General features: G+C 45.1%; 1 protein-coding gene across 7 annotated transcripts in view; it reads right to left on the reverse strand.

Annotated features, from left to right (window-relative positions):
* Positions 1 to 22,574, reverse strand: part of TMEM121 (transmembrane protein 121) — a 1,343,088-nt gene that overhangs the window by 755,550 nt on the left and 564,964 nt on the right. For all 7 annotated transcript variants that reach the window (XM_069637384.1, XM_069637379.1, XM_069637381.1 and 4 more), the window contains exon 2: positions 15,166 to 15,301. The gene's annotated coding sequence lies outside the window, so the exon portion shown is untranslated. The remainder of the gene's footprint in view (positions 1 to 15,165; positions 15,302 to 22,574) is intronic.

Here is a 22,574-nt window from a genome sequence, read left to right on the forward strand (position 1 = left end):
CACTATCTTGAAAGAAGGCACTCCTGTGCCTCCTGTTCCTCACGGCGGGTATGCAGGGCCCTACTGCAGGTGCTGGATGCTCCCTGCTGTAGGACCCTGCTCGTTATAAAGGGGCTTACCCCGCCCCTTTCCTTTGTTTGCCCTTTGTGGGCTTTGGGGTGCTTTTGGCACAGTTCTGCCCCCGACCCTCCCTGCCCTTACCCAGGAGGAGGGGAACAGGTTAGAGGAGGACCCTGCAGTGGTTACCATGCTGCCTCCTCCATTTTTCTTTCTTTGGTCTTTCATCGTCAGCAGCCTAACCCCTGCATTTGTCCATTTGCACCCATCGCCAATTAGCTATCCTTAGCTCACTCCTTCGCTGTACCTTGTTTTCTTACAAACAATGAATTGGCATGAGACAGTAGTTTCAAATGGCAAACTTGGCCACAGGCTCCGTGTCCGAACTCACTTGCTTCCCCCCATACCCCTCGGCCACCTGGTCAGATCTCTTCCTTCCTCTCTGAGTGGGCGGACCTCTCCTCCTCTCTCTTGGCCTCAACCACCCAACTCCTCTTTCTTGGAGACTTCAACATCCACCTGGATGCCTCCTGTCCCCCTCCGGACACTTTCGTGACCTCTGCGACTCTCTCTCACTCTCCATTCTCCCCTCTAGCCCGACACATTCTGCAGGGCACACCCTTGATGCTCTGATCTCCTCTGACCTCTCCTCTCTGTCCCTCTCACCACTCCTCTCTCCTGGAGTGATCACTTTCTCCTATCCTCCCATCTCAACCTCCCTACCCCTCAGGCCAAACCATCTTCATCATTGCCACCCTCCTTCTCAGTCATCCGACCCATGAAGCTTTCGCCGCCACCTTCTCATCCCCCTCCCCCCCTTTGGCTGACTCTCACCCTGACATAGCCCTCTCCACGCTCCACTCTGCTATATCTAATACTCTTGATATCCTTGCTCCTGTCATGAGAATCCACCTGAAGCCCAAACCCAAGTGTAACTCCTGGTATGACTCAGATCTCGTCACCGTAAAACGCAAGTGCAGGGTGGCTGAGAGGAAATGACGTGCTTCATGTTCATCCTCTGACAAACTGGCCTGCTGCAAAGACAATACCGACACTCTGTTCTCACCAAGAAGAGAGCCCATATCCAAGCACGCATCTCTGCGGCATCTGATAACTCGGCTGAACTCTTTAAAATCTGCAAGGAACTGGCAAATCCTGCCGCAATCTCTACCTCTCCAGTCCCCTCCCAGGCCCTCTGCATGGCACTGGCTTCTCACTTCATTTCAAAAACTCAGGACACCCTGTCCTCACTCTCCTCCTATCGCCTCCTCCCTCTACTCCCTGCTCTTCCTCTGATCCTTCTGCAGCCCATCCCTCCCTCCTTCTCTGCCTTTCCCCTTTTCTCTGCAGAAGATGTTTCTCGACAAGTGCGATCTATGAAAGTCTCATCGAAACAGGTAGACCCCTGTTCCTCCAAAACTATCAAGGACCACATCGACTCCCTGGCTCCTGCCCTTGCCGATTTCTGCAATCACTCCTTCGCCACCGAAGTCTTCCCATCACCCCTGAAGCACTCCCTTGTGCACCCTCTTCTTAGGAAACCCTCTGCTGATCCCTCCTGCCCAGCTAACTATCGTCCAGTCTCCATCACACCCTTCCTGGGCAAGCTCCTAGAGAAACTGGCCATCTCCCAGCTTAATCTCCACAACAAATCTGTTGGTTGTCTTCATGACCATCAGTCTGGCTTCAGGGCTGCCAGAAGCACAGAAACTGCTCTCCTGAACATCTGTGAAGACCTGCTCTCCAACCTTGACTCCAACACCCCGTGTGTCCTCATCTTGCTTGATCTCTTTTCTGCCTTTGACACTGTCAATCATGCCATCCTGCTCAACCATCTCCGTGACAAACTGGGTATCACTGGACAGGCTCTGGCGTGGCTGACTTCTTTCCTCTCCAACCGTCCCTCCCAGGTCCATTTCAGGTCCTTCCTCTCCGATATCTTTTTCTCTACCTGTGGTGTCGCCTAGGGGTCTAACCTCTCTCCCTGGCTGTTCAACCAATACCTGGCACTCCTTGCCCATCGCATCACTGCTCTCTGCCCCAGCTTTCAGTGCTATGCTGATGATACCCATCTTATTTTCAGGCTACCCCGGCCTCCTCTTCTCCTTCCCTCATCTCTGACTGTCTGTCTGTTATCCAGGAGTATTGTGCCGCCAATAACCTCTGCCTTAATGCCAGTAAGACTGAGATCCTACTCATCGGCACACCCACTCCCTCCTTCCCTGCAGCTCTCTGGCCGGCCTCTCTTTGCCCTCTCCCTGCTCCCACCTACAAGGCTAAAAACCTTGGGTCATCTTCGACTCCACATGCTCCTTCTCTCCTCACATCTCAGACGTCTCTAAAAAATCCCAATACCAGCTGCACCTCCTCAGAGGTATTCTTCCTTTCCTCTCCTTCCCCAGAAGCTCACCATCTCCAGAGCTCTGGTTCTCTCTAAGCTGGACTATTGCAACAGTCTGTATCTTAATCTGCCTGCCTCTACTCTCCGGCCTCTGCAACTTATCCAAAATAGGACAGCGAGACTTGTCCTTGGCCTCAAGCCCAGGGATCGTATCTCTCCAGGACTGAAATCTCTGCAGTGGCTCCCAGTGGCTGCAAGGATCAAGTTAAAAATCCTCTGCATTGTCCACAAGGCCTTCTGGGGCCTGGGGCCACAATACCTTCAACTCTCTCTTCCCAAATACCTTCCTTCTCGGGGTCTTCGCTCATCTGCCTCCAACTCCCTCAGGGTCAGTCGCTTCTCTAAGCAACGAGTGGGTGGTCGAGCTCTCTCTTCAGCAGGGGCCTCCCTCTGGAACAGCCTTCCTGCCTCCCTGAAACTTGAGGAGAACCATCTCTGGTTTCGGAAACACCTCAAACCCTTCCTCTTTGCTTCTGCTTTCTCTGCCTCTCTCCCCTGCTGAATTTCCTGGCTGAAGCTGCACTGGTCACCTGGCCACCCTTTCTGATCTTGGGTCCAGGCCAGGCCCTGCTTTTACACACCTGCCCTGCCCCCCCTGGCAACCCATCGCACCTGGGGACTGTTTTCTGTATCCCTCCAGTCCCCCACCAGCACTTATTCTGCTCTTACCCTGCACTTGACACTATCTGGCCGCTTTTATTTATCTATTTATTCTTCTATCCCTTGCATTGCACTTTTCCCCTCTCCCTTTCCCCTGGCACTTGCCCTTTCTCCCTACCCATGCACTTGCGCAATCTGAATGACACCCGGCCTAGTAGGATCGTTGTCTGTTTCCCACTGTCTCCCCTCCCTTGCCTCGTCGCGCCCCGAAACACTTGTGCATGGGCGCGTTATAAATGCCATATCATATCGTATCTTGAAGATGGTGTTGCGGCCCTGTCAAGCCGTGAAAGATCTCCTGTGTAGAACATGGCAAAATGTTTCCTGAAAACCATGTTGCTCTCTTCCAAAGGCATGACAATGCTGTGCATCCCTCAAGCCGCGCATGGCTCCTCAGTGTAGGATGCCACCAGAACGCACTCCAGTGATATGACCCTATCGTGGTTTCCTACAGCCCCCACAGTTCTGCATGTTGCATGCATGATGGCCCCGCGCTCGAATGAAACCTGCGGTCTCATCCAGGAATGCAGGAGGGCACTGCGTTTCTCTGGAGAAATGCATGTTTCCTGTGTTTTAGAAAGACTCTTGCCTCCTTCTTTCTACCCATATCTATTATGGATCTACCTAAACACATCAAGGTTTTTACTCCAAGGACAAAAACCTCGAATGTAAAACAACTTGTTTTCTATTTTAAATCCGGGGGAGACCCCAAATGCCCCCACATCACCCCACTTTAATGAATACCCCAACCCAACCCCCGAATCTATTTTTTATCTGAAATCTTTGTTTTACCTTAGAGTTTTTCTAACTTGCAGTTATTGTCTTCGATGTTTTGTACTGATCCGATCTATTACATGCAGCGTGTCCCTGCGCTTCCTTCAAGTCCTGCACCTTTCCCCTGCATGCACAATGGTCTTGTGCATCCCTCAAACCAAGGAACCCTTGTGTGCAAAGAAAAGCATGTAACTTGCTTCAGGATACTCTGTTCTCTTTTTTGCAGGGTGACTCTACTTCTTTCAAGCCACGTGACTCTCTCCTGCATGCACAATGACATTGTGCTTCTTTCCAGTCATGGATGCCTCCACTATGCAGGCCAGCACTTGCTTCCTTCAGACTGCATATTTCTCATGAAAGCAGCGTGGGCCCGTGTTTCTCTCAAGCCTTGCAACTACTCTGTATGCAGAGTGACACCAAGCTTTCTTCCCACCATGCAGCTGGTCTCAAATTAGTTTTTAGCTGTTTTAAGCTGGGAGAAGGTCACGTTTTTAAATGAATATCGCAGTGAAAAGGCGTCACGTCTTCCTTGATTATCAGTTGGAAGAAAAGGTCAGTGACATTTAATCAAATATGGAGGAGTCCACAAGACAGCTGCGGCCATTATGAATTCTACTTGATCGTTTTGGGTGCTGGAATATGTTCCAGTCACCAGACCAAAACTGGTATTGTCTTTGCAAGTGCATGCAATACAAATTCAAGTATGAATGGTGTAAAGCTTAGTGCACGTGAAAGCGGGTTGCAAAAGAGTCGATGGGCCTCATTACGACCCTGGCGCTAATGGTTTAACGGCGCCATAAAGAGCGTCGGCGCCGTTAAACCATTAGCGCCTGATTACAAGGTCACTTAGCGGGTTGGAGGCTTTAACGCCTGCTTTTTGCAGGCGTTAAAATCCAACCCGCTAAGGGACCTTGGAGCTAATTACGCCAACCGTAATTTATGGTGCCGTAATTAGCGCCTTCCCCATCCCCATTATGCCCTATGGGGCAAAATGGGAATGGGGAAGGGCAAATGGTGAATGGGGAAGGGCAAATGGTGAATGGGGAATTACCGCCCCCGCCAACCTTGTGATGGGGGCGGTAATTCCGCCATCCACCATGCCGGAGACCGGCATGGACCATGGTGCTAATAACACCATGGTCCAGCGCCTGGGTCGTAATGAGGCCCAAAATAGCATATAACTCACATAGAGCAAAACGAGTTAATAAACCTACGAATACATTCGAAATTCTGATGTTGCAAGTAAAAAGGGCTCGAGACGAAGATCTCTGGAGTTGCCTGCACAGCCCGTTGGCACAACCTGACTCTCACTCGCAGATTGAATACAGTCCTCTCGTGTTTAATAACACAACTCAAAACATATTTATTAAAGCTAGCCAACGATACGCTACTTTCTGTTCGACTTCTCTCTGTTTCCCTACCATGATTCTAGGGACTTCTAGAAAAGGATCTTTAAACCCGCAATCAAGCACCTGGTTCACCACATGTGTACCGTTACCTGACATGTACAAATATCCTTTAACATTAACATTAACACGTAGACAGCTCGACTCTCTGTCAATGATCACTCACGTGGGTCCCCTGCATGAACGCCCCTTTCCTCCCCTGCCTCAGCTGCCGCCGCGCTCCTTGACCTCCCACTAGTAAGTCTTTACTGTCTTCGGCTTCATTCCTCCACGTTTCACCCACGTGTATGTTTGGCATTTTGGCATGGCACTGTATGGTTGAGCTCCTATAATGAGCAGATCTCTCATCACTTGTACCTCCATCTCACCACCTCTCTAGACTAAGCTGACATATGACCAACAAGAATCAGCACTTCAACGCTTTGTGACTCTGCACTTTCTAGCCTTGGGAATAGGCTATCTGTTGACTGCAAGGTCTTATGCTATGTTTCTCTTCTCTCTCTGCATAATCTCTGGGCACTTGACTGGACTGGAATACGCCAAGGGCTGAACAATCAGATGACCTGCCGCCCCCCCCACACCCTATTCCTCCATTCTCCTTCTGCCTCCTGTAGTCTGGACTCTTGGCCTCCCGCTCTTATTGCATCATGGGGGAACCACAAAGTGAAGGCAGAAGGCACCTTATATGTCCACAATAAAGAAAGTACTTCTGTATCACCACATTGCATGAAATATACCACAGTCCGAGCTGACAGGGAGGGTCCAAAAAACGAAATTAAAACAAATCAGTCATGCTCTGGTAAAAACTTACAGAGCTCCTATGCCCAAAGAAAACCACCGTAGATCCTTGAAAGTTGGTATAATGTTTTCAGGGTACTATTTATAAGCACAACTTTTCCCTAATCAGCTACTATTTTAGGGGCAATTTGCTGAAAAAGAATGTGCTTTAAGGGTGCTGTTCACAGAAGGTTTATTAGCATATATCATTTAAACATTTAAATTAATCTGTGGCCTGATATTAAAACTATGTATCATCCAGAATTACTCATGGCTGTTCAAAATGGTTTAGCAATTTCTAGTGCCCTGAAAAGGATGAAAGTTGGAGCGTTCATACAATACTTCAAAAAAAGATTAAAAAACATCCCTTTTCAGATGCATTGAGACCACAGGGGTAGCACAAGATTAAGAATGTATTTATTCGCTCTGGGCAATATTTCATCATTACACACCCCACAGATGTCACAATAAGGCGAAATGTTGAAGCTCAGATGGGTTGCGGGCTGGTGGGTGTTGAAAGCAGAATTGTCTTCATGGGAGTGCAAAAGGGGCCCTTTCCCCAAGCCCCCACCTTGGAGGGGGGGCCCACAAGGATAACTAATCTAAAGAAGTAAATTCCTGTTGTTCACCAAACTTAGCAGCTGCATCAGGGTAGTATATGGAATGTTGTGGAGGCTCTACACCTATTGTGAGTCTGTTGCTTGCCAGAACATCCTGATCTAATTAATCCATCCTTTAATGTGCTCTGGAGCTCATTTTCTCTATAAACAATAACTGCCCTGAGGGGATAGCTTACGTTTTCATTTACGTGCAAATAGGTCCCCTCTGGCCAATGCTCTTCATTTGCACTGCTGTGTGCAAATGAGCAGTGTAAAGAGGCAGCAGAAAGCTCTTTACACTTCTCTATTTGCACTCCACAGTGCAAATAAAGTAAACGCTGCCTGCCAGGTATGCATGGCAGGTGGTGTCTGCAATGATTTCCCATGAAAACCACTTGCTTTTTGCTTTTTCATAAAGCAGGTGTTTTTGGTTTCGCACCATCATGAAAACCTCATGCTGGCATGAAAGCAAGTTGTTTTTGAAGGCAGAGGGCAAACAGGAGGCAGACACGTAATGCCTGTTATACCTTCAAAACAATGAAAATCCCCCACAGCGTGAATGGAGGCATTAGGATAGACTGAACTGTGTTATACCTATTTTAGCCCCTTCGTTTATGGTCCAGGGACGCACCAAATGATCTCCCCTGTGTTCACGGTGGTCTGCATTCACTACAGCACAACTACTGTAGCATTCTGACCTTTATGTGCAAACCATATTGATCATGTGCAATAGCAAATGCTGAAATGCAAATTGATAAATGTGAGCACGGCAGTGCTTCAGGAGATAGCTCAGTGTGTTAAGCACTAAATGCAGAGATCTGCCCTCATATGCGAGATTACAAAACCAAATTCCATCAAGTCCGCCTCAGTCTTATTTATGTCTGAACTAGCTAAACCAGCATGCATATGTATTGTATTGAGGTAATTGTACACATTCTTTCTTCTCGCAGAGCGATGATCCTAAATCATATTAGGTTGTGTCTTGTCGCTACCTCACATTGGCTTTGTTGTCTGCCCAAAAGTCAAAGAAATATGAATATGCTTGTGGTTGTTTAAATAGATGCACCTATCACTTATTTTTCTTTTTCAATAATTTTAGTTATTTTAATCAAGTTATTTCTTCTCTATAGTTGAAACAATATATCTATTCTTTGTCACGTGTTTCACCATCAATCAATGGGGATTTCCGGAAGGATTATTTCATGTTATGGGATATCTGGAGTTCAAAAACACTCTTCTAAAAATGTCAGTTATTTAAGAAGATTCAAAGTTCTTTGATGAATATCATAAGAATGTTTGCTTCTCCAAAATTCTGGATATGCTAGTCCAGAAGCAAATTTCTCATTTCGATCGTGCGGTTTCAGAATGCATATGTACTTTCTTTTGTAGCACAATAGGTGCTATTATCAACAGTGTACCTGCACCCGATAACAGTTACTATAACTACAAACATAGCATCAGTATGGAGATGGTCTACAAATCGGTTTCTTCAGGAGGGTGGTTCAAAAACCTAGGCAGCCACCCCTTATAATGAGCAGACAGTGTTAGTCTGGAGAGGTGATACTGCAACCAAATTCAAGACTGCGCAACTCAGGCTTTCATTCTTGTATCCTTTCATTGTCAGCAGATGATACAGTGATCCTGGTCAAATCATCTTACATTACTCAAAGTACTCTGCTCTCTTCTGTGAAAAGGTTTGCCTGCTCACATGCTTGTGGCATGGTTTAGCCCATTACCTAGTCCTTCTTTTTATATATGCCATTTCAGTGGAAGGTGTTGCAGACAGAAGAAAGCAGACCAGATATCACAAGCATATCTGAAGGTCTGCTCATCAGACAGTTTTTTTTTTTTTTTTAACAATTCAAAGGTTTTTCTGCACATCCATAAATAACAATTTCACAATTTAAAATACAAAAGTGAAATCTAGGTAAAGGGTCTCATTATCAGTTTGCCCGTCTGGAATTAACGTGACAGTAAATTCCATGTATCGGCATGTTTCCGGCCTGGCAAACTACAAGTTTGCTAGTTGCGTGCCTTAGCTACCTTCAGTCGGTATTACTGGCACTGGTATTGCCAGTACCAGTAACATCGGCAATCCCCCTATGGAGTCATATGGATGCCATGGAATGGGTATTAACCTATCGTTGCCGGCACCTGTAATATGCCAATAATTCCAGCATTTCAGGTGCCAGTAATTGTAGCTCCGTTTGTCGGTATCCTGCTGGATTAACTGGCGGGGTACCAGAAAACCAATAATGAGGGCCAACATCTTTTAAGATCACATTGATTTGAATGCTGGTAGTTTTATACATCCCTTGATGAAGGAGACAATAAAGATAGAACTATTCCTATTTTGCGTAATATGCTTCGAGAGCATTTTGTTCTTAAACATTGTCATTTTGGGTTATGTGATTTGCACACTGTTCAAGTGAGATCTGTGAAGTGGGATTATTTTAGTTCATGGTAAGAACTGGAAAATAAAGTGGTAGAGTGCAGAAATTGCAGAGTGGACACACATCCCAGCATCACCGCGTAACCAATGACTGATCCTCATCTCATGTAATCTCATATTGTCTAACCTATCAAAATGTACAGTCCCTAAACCTTTCAAAAGAGACTTCTGAGGGATTTTGTTTCCAGGGTTTGATCGTCGAAAAGACGTCAATGATGGTTTCACTGGCTATAGTGTTGCTTCCTCTATAATAATAGTGGGCATTGCTATATTGCACAGCACAACCACGTGTTCCTTTGCTCTCTAAAGGCAACACTACTTGAAAACAATGCCCCACGTCTAATCTCAGTCTGTCTGGATATGAACACCTTCCTGGTAGCTACTAATCTTCATCCACTATCTATGCTATGGTATCTGTTGCTTTCTACTTGCCACCAATTGGTCTTCAATAACCTTGTTTGAGCACTTTTACATTCTGTGAGGCAGCCAATCTGAGTCATCTGTCTATTCTGGATTATGTGTACCATTGTCATATGATCTATGTCCTGCATTGATACTGCGGCCAGTATACTTACCTTGTGGCTGCTATTTATGAAAAGTGTCCTCTATCTATGCCAGAACACAAGTACCCTTGTAGTGGACTGATAATGTTGGTCTTGGAATGCTGCTTCTTTTATTATGATTACAGCAAGAATACAAAGGGTAATGGGACTGAACTGAAGCACCTATGCTTATTGAACAGCAGGGCATCAATCAATGAGTTAGAATCATAATATGGGGACATGATCAGATATTCTTGACTGCTTAATTCCTTTGGTTTAGTGCAGGGTGGCCCCAAGGGTGTCCATTCTCCAGGCCCCAAAAGTGCTTAAAATGGCCCTGCTTGAAATGCCTTCTGTGTATGAGAGAAATGATCTGCTGTTCCCAGCATTAGGATTCATTGAGGAAACAATACTTTCATGTTCCGGCTCAGTTGCTCTGTACATCACATTGTGTGATCTGGTGATAATCACTTTGTCTCTGTGATTACATTTCACATCTATGAACATGAGGAATGTCCTTTACAGAAGTCATAGGTTAAGTGTTAACATTGACCTTCATGTAGCTGTAATGTAAGTTAAGTTATGATTGTGAGAAATGAGCACATTGTATAATGAGTCTGGATTATCCTAGGGTGTGCAGTTTATCTAGCAGAGTAGATGGATGTGGTTAGTGATTTCACTAAAATAACAAGCAGGCACTGTTATGTCTCGTATGTACATTATATGACTTAACCGCCCAGTGGGTTGCTTCTGGCCCCACATGTTGCCAGGATATCCTTTGCTCTATAGCATTGACAATAGAGCATGTGCAGGAGAAAACACGAGCTCACAGATGCGTGACTCTGTAACACACTATAGGCAACCTGTAAGCCGAAGAGATATTACTAATTCCATTGTGTCAAGACCTTCCTGATGGTGGAGGTCTGGTGATAGAACAGACATACGGCAACTAGTGACGCTGTAGAGTTCCATTACCTTTCCTGGCTTCCCATTGGCCAGAGCGTGATGCTGTGCTAGCTCAGTGGTACAGGGATGTTGTCACACATTCACTCTACCGATCACACTGCTGAATTACATTACCAACCTTGAGTGGCTCACATAAAATGATGGTACTTATATGAATGGACTCAGTATCACTAATGAGGATACCCCGATGATCCATCTAACAGACATGTATTGAGCGGCAATGCTGTGGTTAGCAAGACATACCAGCATCAGCATACTCTTAATCTCACAGTTTACCATTCCTCATCAATTCAGTCCCAGCCACCCATATATATACACATTGCATTAACCTTTTGAGTGACCTTTTGAGGTATATATGCACCCTTAAAAAGGGGCCTTGTTTTGCTGGAAGGCATAGATGAACAAGCTGATTTGTGTCAGGATGGATCAGCAACCTTTGTGCCCTTTTAAGTCAAAAATAGCCCTTCACAATGGCCAACCACATTCCTCCCCATCCTTTTATTACAGGATTTCTTTATCAGTGAGCAGCCTCAGTCACCTTACCACCATGCCCTTAAACATCCACTCCGCTAAACTTTTCTCTGCTCTCCACTGATCCACATTGGAAGACATTGGCCACCCATTTACATTCAAAAGGCCTTAACGTGAGACAATGGCCAGAAAACACATGATGCTTAAACCTGCGGATGCAAATTCATATCAGTCCCAATGCAAGCACAATGGGCTCCCTGATCCAAAGATATGTGAATGGTGAAATCCAGGGCCATAGGCAGCTTTTGTAGAAACCAATCCTGGCTTTGGATTTCCGGGAATGGACCTACACTGAGGGCTCCCTCAAGTAGAAGCCAGCAAAACAATTGAAAGTGCACCTAGATAACAATGCAGTGATCATAGTCGCCACTAAGAGCGCAGTGCAGATGAGCCACACCAACCCTACTGGCGGAGGAGTGGCTCCACAAAGCACTTTCAGGACTCTAGAAGAGGTCTGCAACCATTGGCTGTCCAGCAATTTGGACTATACGTCCCATCACCCATTGCTAGTAAAGTAAATGGTGAGGGATCATTGTGGCTGTATTAAAAACATCCAGACGGCCATGGGATGTAAACACCCGCTGTACAGTATGCAGCCAGTTGCTAGCTTGCTAATCCCCCTGTTGATTAAGGGCTGTTACCTGTCCCTTAGCTCACGTTCCAGGTCGGCCATCTTGAGCTGAGAACACTGTTGGTGCGGCTAGACAATGTGCATGATTGATTTCTGCTCTCAGTCTGCCTCGCCAGTGACGTCCTTCAGTCACTTCACAAAGCAAAAGGTTTTAGTTGAACCTGCGAGTAAAAGAGAGATACCAAACTCTACGATATTGACTCTGAGGGTACTTCTATGGCAGGAAAATTCCATGCAGCGCACTACTGCACAACTTTAAGAGGGTCGCCAAATTCCCTTGAAGCAGAACAGGTGTCTTCCTTGTCAGGGGAGTTTGGCAGGCCTTGTCTAGGCTAGAAACAAACCTTGAACCGGCCCTGCCTCATGGCCTCTGTTACGTACCTGCTGACCTCTATGACGAGATACAGGCATTAGACGGACTGTGTTATTTACAGTCACTAGATTTCACGACAGCATTTGTAGTAATTGTACAATAAGGGTCTTAGTTTTGTGGCGTTATCCTGCATTGACCTGGATCAACATAAGATTGACAATTGATAAACAGATACATTCAATGCATACTTGTTGCAGGCACAAGATATGTTTTGGACTGTGCCTCCAAATACCCCTCACCATTGACCTTTCTAGCTAGACTTAAAGACGCATACAGTACACAATGTTGGGAGAGCCAGAGGATGCAGACCCCAAGCTAAAGCATCCAGGAGGGATAATGTCCTTACAAAGGATAAAAGAGATGCTTTTGGGTTCCATGATTCACAGAGAGTGAAATAACCTCCAACAAACACATGTGTGTCATCCTATTCCATTCCGCAAAGCTTCCAGCCCTTCCTCTTGGACTTTGCACCCTGTGTTGTGTTAATGTTCCATTTCCTTGGATCATTGGGGGCTGTATTACGGAAGCATTTTTGACTGGTGCAAAACGTATTCGTGGCAGTAACTTGAAAGGTATTATCGGAAGCAAGTTGCGCTGACCTTAGTACGGTCATGTGTGACAGTTCTTATCTTGCACAGGTTAAGGATCGCAATGCTTCTATTCTTAGACCTTTGCAGATTCCATTTTCTTATGACAATTAGGGCCTCGTGCATGTAACTTTTAGCGCGGTGCAAAGTGGCGTTGCACTGGTGCAGTGTGAGTTTTCACAGCCAACAAATACCCTGAATTCAAAGAGCGGTGCAAAGTGTATTTTTGCAGTGCAACATGACTTTGCACCAGTGAAAAGTGACTTTGCGCCTCAAAAATACAATTTGCACCGCTCTGTGAATCGGGGTGTTTGTTCGCAGTGCAAAGCCACTTTGCACTATCCTTAAAGTTCCATCTGCCTGATTCATGGAATTATTTGCGTGAAAAACGCAGATTTGCGTGCCTTTCTGCCCGAAAATCCCCATAATTCAAACAGGGATTTTCGGCCAGAAAGGCGTGAAATCTGCGTTTTACTGGCAAATAATTGCATGAATTAGGCTGCATGAATTAGGCCCTAAATATCATACTGCTCCCAGCATGCAAAGTGAAACACCAGTTCTGGCTTAGGATAAACCCCCTGACATTGGGTCCACATTATAGGTGAGTCACATTTAACAATACGGGCAACAGACTGCACGCAGAGAGGACATTGCTGAATACAACAAAAACATTAACACCGACCCCAATACGCTTTTGTGTCCTTCCATGGAAAGATGATTGTATGTGTTTAGCCCGAGTGATCAGACAAAGCTGTAAAGTAATATGGTGAAGCATTCAAAATCCACTCAGTTTACTTCAAATGAAAAACATATGACATCAGCCACAATATGGATGTATTTCGGCCCATGGAGTCAAAACTCAAAAACAACTCCCTGTGTGTCCTGGGAGGATAGCTCAGCGGCAACGTGTTCGCCTTGGAAGCAAGACGACACGAAGCAACGTCGGTTCAATTACCAGGTCCGCGCTTAGAAACCTCTGGGTATTTAAGCGCGTTATAAATACGCAACTAAGACAAAAAAAAAAAAATACTACACAACTAAAAAACAAACAACTCCTGTAACAGTGCCTCAATGCCCGCGGGCTGTGTGAGTACTTTAAAAAATGCAAAATAAATAAACTCATATGCTTAAAAAAATGTGAGGAAGGTAAAGTACGCAACTGTGACTGACCGCGCTCCAGATACTAATCGCCCGGTCTAATGTAAGGTGCACCATGCAATTTACCAATACCCTGCTCATTCCTAACTGCAAAGTGGAGTGCAATATCATTGCATTTAATGGGCTACGGTTGAAATCGCTTCTTGCCTTACTGTACCAAAATTAAATGTTGTAAATAACCATCGGCACATGATTTTTTTCAATGAGCAAGATCATACATTTGGCAAAAAAAAAACACCTCTTTACCCAAGTGCCCATGATGATCCCGATTTACTCTGGCATATTCACCAACCGAGGTGGGCAAAATTACAGAATTGCGAACCGCAGGCTGCAGGGGTGGACTGGGAACCAAAAGAGGCCCTGGAAATAATGTTCAAAGTGGCCCCATATTACACATTTTTTAGCAAGCCCCACCCTTTTCCTATGGAAAAATGTGGGAATGCCCCACAAAACAGGTCCAGGGTGCAGGGGCCTATTGGGAAATCTCCAGAGTTCACTACAGGCCACTCCGCCCCTGGCAGGCAGGATTGGCAGATTGGGAGATAATGCCACCCTCACAGCAATTCTGAATACGGTGCAGAATTTGCTTTTGGGCACATAAAACGCCTGCTTTTTTGGCAATAAAGGCACTGGGTGCATAGACATTTCAGCCTGTTGGGAGAGCTAGCCATTTTGCAAAGTCTGATTGGCTGAAATGAATGACAAGGCCTTGATCTTAGGGGACATTTTATAGAATGAGTCAAACCTCTCTTTGGATAGATGGGCTGGTGGCGGCCATTTCTAAATGCAAGCCCTGAAGTAGCATTTTTCTGGTTCATAGGTCCTATGTATTGAACTGTGATGGAACACACAAGGAGGGAGAGCAGTGGGGAACCAACTTTGTCTTTGCACAGTACTTTTTGTAGGCCTGATGTCGCAAGCAGCTTTCAGAAAACCACTGTTCATGGAAGGGGGCGCAGAGGCATTGCTAGTGGTGGCTAAGGGGCTATAGTTTCTGGTCTTTTGGTTGTAGCCTCGGATAGAAGCAAAAGGCTAGCTAGCTGCGAGTCCCGACAGTCGCAACATTAGCCTCAGATCTTTTCCAGACCTAGCCAGGGGGAGAGCTGAGGGATGGGTTGATCTCATAAATGACACAAGCACAATAGCTTCCCCGATTTTCAGAAGTACATCTTTGATAATTTGAGCTTTTACGTGCCCGAACTACTGTTTTCAGTGTGCTGCAGGACAGAGGCAGAGAATAAAAGCACTTACTCTGCTGTCACTGCTCACGCCACTCCCGCTGAGGTCCGCAGCTGGAGAATTCTTCTAAATGCAAGCTCTTTCCTGAAGCGCTGTGGACGAATGGCGCCATCCCCATTGCAGAACCATTTCAAAAATCAGCAGGAGGCTGCAACAAAACAAACATGCAGCATCATCAGTTTCAGTCGCAGGTGGAAACTGCAGCAGAATCAGGGAGACGCGGACAGAAGAGTCAAGTCATACACTTTATTGACCAGCATCATGTTATATGGCTTCGAGATAAAAGATAGTCTTCTAATATGCAGTCACTGCAACAAACAACATATATTCTCAATCTTTAAAAATATATAGCTCCTTTTAACCATCATTAGTTTATATTAATTTCAATTCAGATAAAAATCCATCAGAACATGTGTTACAAATGCAATCGTTTTCTGGAGCCGTGTGTAAAAAAAAAAAAAAAAAAAAACATATATTAAGTAATGGCCTCATCACGAGTCTGGCGGTAACCCTTAAATGAGGCAGTAGCGCTGTTACTGCCGCATTTAAGGGTCTGCCAGATCATGCCCTTGGCGTATTTCCCCCCAGCTCTGAGCTGGTGGGAAATCCGTGGCAAAATTGCTGATTTTCGGTGCTATTACCGCTGGCGGGAAATCTGCCGGTGGTAATAGCGCAAATTTGCCTCATTGGGCCCAATGGGGAATGAGGAATTCCCGAATGGGTCCACTGGGGAATGGGCACTAACCGTTCCGCCAAACCCATGATCCGTCGCTAATAGCGCCGGATTTACCGCCCAACTCGTGATGAGGCCCTATAATCAGGAGTAAACATTCAAAATCATGTCACGAAGCTGCATTTCAATGTACATTGTTTTCTGTATTTTTTGTGTTTTTATTAAAGTTGGGATTAATAATGGAACATGTAAAAAAATACAGCCACCTTCATTTCGAAACTTGAGTCACTTAAAAAAAAAATCATCAAACAAATCTATGTAACAAATGCAATCAATTTTAGGAAGGTGCGTAATCAAGACATACTAAATGTACCAGGTATGAAAAGAGAAGTAACAATTTCAATTGATGTCAAGATCCGAAATTCCAATAGCTAAAAACAATATAAATGTATTTTATATTTAAATATATATGAGCCGCACTACAAGTTTGTCAGTGTGCGAAAAAAGTGTAAGTAATTCCGTTACTGCCACTTTTTTCTGCACCACCAAGTTACATTTTTGCTGATTTGCCACCAGTGAAATGATCGGGAGATAAATCTGCTGATTTTTTGAAGGAGAGTGGCGGATTCACCTCCAGCTTGTTGCTGGTGGTAAATCTTCCACTTTATCTCCCAAAAGGGGCCGATTTACCATGATGTAATTTCAGCATCTTTAAATCTGCCAAAAATCCACCAGAAATGGGGAATTACCACCACTTATAATCCTATGGTAACTCCATTGGGACCAAGTGGCGGGAACAGTAATTGAATTTGGTGGTATTTCTGCAGATTTACCTCCAGAATACCAGCAAACTCGTAATGAGGCCCATTGTTTTAAGGGGAATGCATATGGAACAAGTCAAACACATAAAGTCACCGCCGGTTGTGTTTGCTACTTCTGATTCCCCACTTCATATTTAATTAGAATGTGACTTTGTCTGAGCTTCATGGAGAAGTTTGGAATTCATTTACACTCTAGAATTCCATAGAAAATTGCCATATCAACCGAAGATCTCACATTGTTTTAAATCACGAGCTAGAAACCTGGCCCAGTTCTATCCAAGAGGCAGCAGTAATAGCCACTTTTGCCAAATTGCATTTCTTCTAATTTTGTTGCCACACTTTACCACTTTTTTACCGCACATGTATAGATGTGGGATTTCGGTAAGGGATTTAGGAAGGGGGCAGGGAGAGGGATAAGGAGTTGTGGAAGGTCCCACTGATTCTTGTGCCCAAAAAAGTGGAACAATGGCCAAAACAGATTTAGGCGAAAGGTAACTTGGCAAAACAAGTAAGGAAGATTCATAGATCCGAGGCAGCAGATCGTCGCATTCAGCAACGAGGGGCCACTAGGAGGAGCAGCCACACAACACCAATTAAGAGTGTGGATCTTGGGGGCAGAGACAACGGGAAAGAGGAGGAGTCTACCATGGGGTTTTTCTAATGAAAAATGTCCCAGTGGTGTGTGGCTACAACATGATAGAGGACTGGGGCGTGGTGGCTCAGGCATTGCTCTCTTGGGCAGTCAGAGATGCAGTGGTCCTCATGTAATGAGGAAGGAAGTGCTCCCCTCGCTTCTTTGCATTTATATCTCATGGCATTGCTACAGTGTGAGATGGTGTACGTCCACCAGCAGATCTAATGAAGGATGCTGGTTAAAGTAATGTAGAGTAAGAGGCAGCTTCGTACATAACAATGTTATTTATCTAGCACTTAATACTGGAGTTCTCCTCTTCTAAGCACTATACAAATAGGTGTTATTATCACCCAATTTTGAACGGCACCAAATTAATCGATCTCGGAAGGATCAAGTGCTGGGTGGAAACTGTAGTGTAAATATGTGTTTGGAAAATGTGCTGCAGAGTTCGCGGAGGAGGGCGTCATGACTGTATTGGTTCTTGTTTTCATACAAATCTGTGCTCCTGTGTACATAACTACAGTTCTCCAATACAAAAAATTAAATGATAAAAAAATGCAACATTTATCTCATGGAATGCAAATCTGTTCTGTGATATTGTTCAAATTGAGGGGAGGTGTGAGGGACACTCACAATGATAACGTGGGCACTGATATCACACTATAAGTACAGGCTTAAAGCAAATTAAGACATTTGGAGACATGCATTCAGCAGTAGCAGTTGCACTTTCACCCACAGATAGTCAGAAATAACATGTTAGTGGGTCTCAGTGAAATAAGGTTGGTGAGCCAAGCACCCATGGACCTTCCCAACCACCCTTATGACTTATCTACTCCCTCACTAACTCTCATGGTCTCCTTTCCTCACCCAGCACTGAAAGACTATTTTTTTAGTTTTCTATTACTAACTGTAAGAAAGGCTGTGATCTAAAGAGCTAGCACAGCATATTTGATGTAGTATAATACAAGGAGTATTAACATTTAGCATTATGGACCATGAAGGGGGTGACTTTGGGTGCTAGAAGCTAGCATAGGGATGCATTTTGGCAGCTAGAATTGTAGACCACAGACCCTGTGTGCACTAACAATGCAGCAGGTGCATGGACATTGCTAGATATTCATTGCCAGTTTCAGTAAAATAATGCAATCTTGAAAGCTGAACAGTGGTGCTCGCAAGGCAGTGTGTGCGTATGATAATAGAGGAAGGGCCTTAAGAATAAAACAGCATTGTGTGGAACAGGAAGAGAGAAGAAGGAGATGCAACATTATTGAGAAGTGTTGTGTTCTCAATACTGTCCAAAGGTCATTTAGCAAGTTCTGGAAAGTTACACGAGAGGGAATCAGAAAGTGCTTGAAAGTTCTGGCATGTGATGAAAATGGAAGTGACTTAATGAAAGGGGATGGAAATTATGAGGGATGGTAACGGGTGACATCACTAGATAGAAGAAGAAACATGTAAACATCCAAAGGGGCTATGTGGAAGGAGTCTGGGTTTGATGGGAAGGTTTAAAAGGGGAGAAAGGCAGTAGGTGGGGTCTTCTTCCTTGGCTTCCTAGCTTCCCGCTCCTGCTGGCGTTTGGAAAGGTGTTTGAGTGGGTCTGCAATCTGGCTGTGGAAAGAGAGGAACTGTTTCTGCCTGGGCTGGAGAAAGGAAGGGCAATGCTGCAAAACTGTGTCTCTGGAGACCAGTGTAGCTACAGAAGGGAGACCTTAAGGCTGTATCGAGCTGGGGACAGTGTTCTGGCATATGGGTTGATCGTATTAGGCAGGAAAAAAGGGCCTGACGAGTCAAGTCTGAGCCAACAAATCAAATAATCTAGTGTGAGTATAAACTGGGCAATACCCAATCGAACAAACAATCAATTAGGACCATTTTCTGCAGAGTAATTTGACCTGGTGTCAAGCTGACACACAAGGCACATCTTCCTCTTTAACCGTAGCTATTTCTTTTTCTCAAGTGTCTAATGCCAACACTTACCACCCATGTTTCTATGCTCACCACTATACCAATTATGAGATAGTTTGTCTGTCTACATGTTGTCTCTGATGAATGAATATAAAAGTGCCTAAGTGCATAACTTTGAAAGTGAAAGGTGACTAATATTTTGTCACTTTTTTTCATTTGGTTTGCACCTATATCAAATTCCCTTCTAGAATAAGAAATACACAGTACAAGATTGGTAGGTGACTAGCTAAGCTCCTATGGAAGCTCAAAAAGAGAAGTGTTGGAATTTATATTACATAACACAAGTGCTTTGGGAACAATAACATAATTTAACATGACCTGCTGCCCAGCAGTGGCCTGCCAGAGCCCAGAAACACAGTAGGACATATTACAGGGTCCTTAGGGGTAAGGCAGGAGCCTGCCCGCCCTTGCAGGGACCTGATCTTTACCCCTTGGTGACATAAAAATGTGCTAGACGATTCTCTGGCAATGTTAGAGAAGTTAATTAGAACAACAACAAAAAAACAGAAATTCAGCAAAATATCAACCCTGTTCACCCAGCATTAATAATAACACACATTCAGAAACATTAAAAGAAATGGGTTAATGCGTTTTGATTTGGTCAAAACACAAATTGAGCCATTCATTGCCACAAACAAGCGGTAAAGTGGACATAGTAAAAATATTTCCAGGCCATGCACTTGCACAAACACAAACACATCATAAAGAAACCAGAAGCCTGATGCATCCTAGCAGCAGGCAAGGTCCCTCTTACCACTGTTCTTCAAAGAGAGCAAGAGATGAAGTGACCTAGGTTGACAAAAGGAAGACAATGGGCCTCATTACGACCCTGGCGGAAGACCATGTTGCTATTAGCACCATGGTCCATGCCGGTAAGTTACCGACTCCGCCATGGAGAAAGGGGGAATTACCACCCCATTACAAGGTTGGCGGGGCAGTAATTCCCCCTTCCTCCATGGCCCTTCCCCATTCCCATTTTTGCCCCATAGGGCTCAATGGGAATGGGGAAGGCGCTAAGTACGGTGCCGCAAATTGCGGCACCGTAATTAGCACCAAGGTCCCTTTGCGGGTCCCTACTTTAACGGCTGGTCTACACCAGCGGTTAAGGTCGGGTCCCGCAGAGGGACCTCGTAATTAGGCGCTAATAGGTTAACGGCGCCGCAGCCTTTTACGGCGCCGTTAACCCATTAGCGCCTGGGTCGTAATGAGGCCCAATGTGTAGGGCAAAGAGGATCTATAGCACACGGATGAGACTGGTGGTCTCTAGAGACTAGGTGCTCCGCACATAAGGGCTCATTATCAAGTTCCCAGTAATTTACACCAAGGGGACCCGTTACATGTAAACTTTGATGTGCCCAGGTGCCATTCGTGTCATTTTCAACTGTTGCATGAGAGAGAGTAAAACGCAATGCAAAAGGTCGGCCTACATGATTGCACATCACCCTTTTGCACTTTGCCCTGCAAAATGAGTAAACACTGCTTACCATGTTCCTATGGAATCTGATGGCATTATGCTGGTGTAAAATGTAGGAGGATGCCATAGGAATTCACAGCATTTGTGCAAACATGAAAATGAATTCTGGCATGCATGCTGGACTATGTGTATGGCAGAGAGTAAGGGGGGGGGAATCGTAACTTACGAACCGTCCCTCCTATCAGCCATACCATTTTAAGAAAATGAGTAGTAATGTGAATTCACTGCTTAAAAGTTTAACACATGACCTTTAAGCATTGCATTGACATGCCGCCTGGTGCAAAATGAGCAAGGAAACAGTCATGAATAAGCTGTGAGAGATCAATGCTGATCTGTAAACAGAAATCAATATCTCGCCAAACCACCCAGTCATCATCTTGCTGGCTCTGCTAAATCTCTGGATCCTGGCCAATTCAAAACTTGTGACATCATGGCAAAGGTAACTTGACTTCAGTCTCTTACTCACGGGCACCCTGTAGCGACGTGCATGCAGTGTAGTCTGTTGGTGTTTTGAAAGAAATGTGTACTCACCTCCTCTGATGTTGCTGCAGTGTCCACTTTAGCCCCGCAGCAAATCACTAGTGACCAAGATTATAACCTAGCGTTTTCATAAGAATTCAAACCCACTGTGTGGAGGTTGGCCTTGTCAATTGCACATCCTGCCTTCCTGTTGCAGGAAGCCTTGTCACCTCGAATCTAGTGTTCTGACGTTGCTGCATTCCCCCTTCCCTCTGTGGAACCTAGAAAGTGGACGCCATACGTTTCAGAACTGTGCCTCTCAGCAAATGCCTACTTCCGGGAGTTTCGCCGACTAACGCATGTTGCTTCGTTTTGTATCCGGAAGACCTGAATGTGTGATCTCCTTGGCTGACGATCAATCAGTTACTACCAGCACTTCCACGTTTGACTTTCTCCACACATGATGGAGGTCCTACATTCACCAGTAATGCACAGTAATGACCCACAGACATTAACATGGAAAGGTATCCAACGCTTGTCTGGAAATGTGCCCTCCTGTTCCTGTGCTACTAGGGCAAACAGAATTAAACATAGTTTGGGGTATTTCAAGGTCACCTACTCACTTCTCAGGTTGAAACCATTCCTTTTGTTCTATAGTTATTAGACTAGAGAAACCGAAGGAGCCCGAGCAGTGCAACATCTCTGGGTCGGGATCCCTCCGCTTGATTTCCAGGATCCCTCCGCTGGAATACAGTTTCCCTGCATCTAGTGGTGAAAGGCACGAACACCTGGGTGGACTCTGGGTGATCCTGCCTTTTCACTGCAAGAAGTGGGGAACCTTTCTTAATCTTGGCACGCTAGAGATCACCAATAATAAACATTTCGGCTGCCATTGCTAATGGATTCCTATGGACTACTTTTTCCATTTGTAGAAGAATCAAAGCGCTAGAAGTGGTTCAGGAGGTTCATTACAGGGATTCCACAACATAGGGATCAGAATACAGAAACGCTGCACTGGTGCAAGTACAAAGTTGCACGGATTAGCAATAGTTATATCAAACATCGGGCCATATCCGAAAACCCTTGCAGCGCGACAAGCGCCATTTTTCATTTTATAGCCACCAGGGCAAACATTTCCCGAGCACTTTCAGTGCATTTTTTGAAATAGGGCAAAGTTTACCATGTTGTAAAAATGCTTTGAAAGTGCATTTTTATCACTCTGGAAATATTTGCCCTGGTGACGTTTGTGTAATCTGGGCCCACGTGGGGAATGTTCGTTAACAGGGCGGTTGTGGTGATTACCACAGAAGCACCTTTTTGTTGTTTTCATCCCCCTCCAGCCTTAGAAGAATAAGGATGTTCATTCAATAAAACACTATTTCTAAACCTCCTATC

This window comes from Ambystoma mexicanum, chromosome 14 (assembly GCF_040938575.1).
Source record: "Ambystoma mexicanum isolate Mex_15411 chromosome 14, UKY_AmexF1_1, whole genome shotgun sequence".
NCBI classification, from domain to species: Eukaryota; Metazoa; Chordata; class Amphibia; order Caudata; family Ambystomatidae; genus Ambystoma; species Ambystoma mexicanum.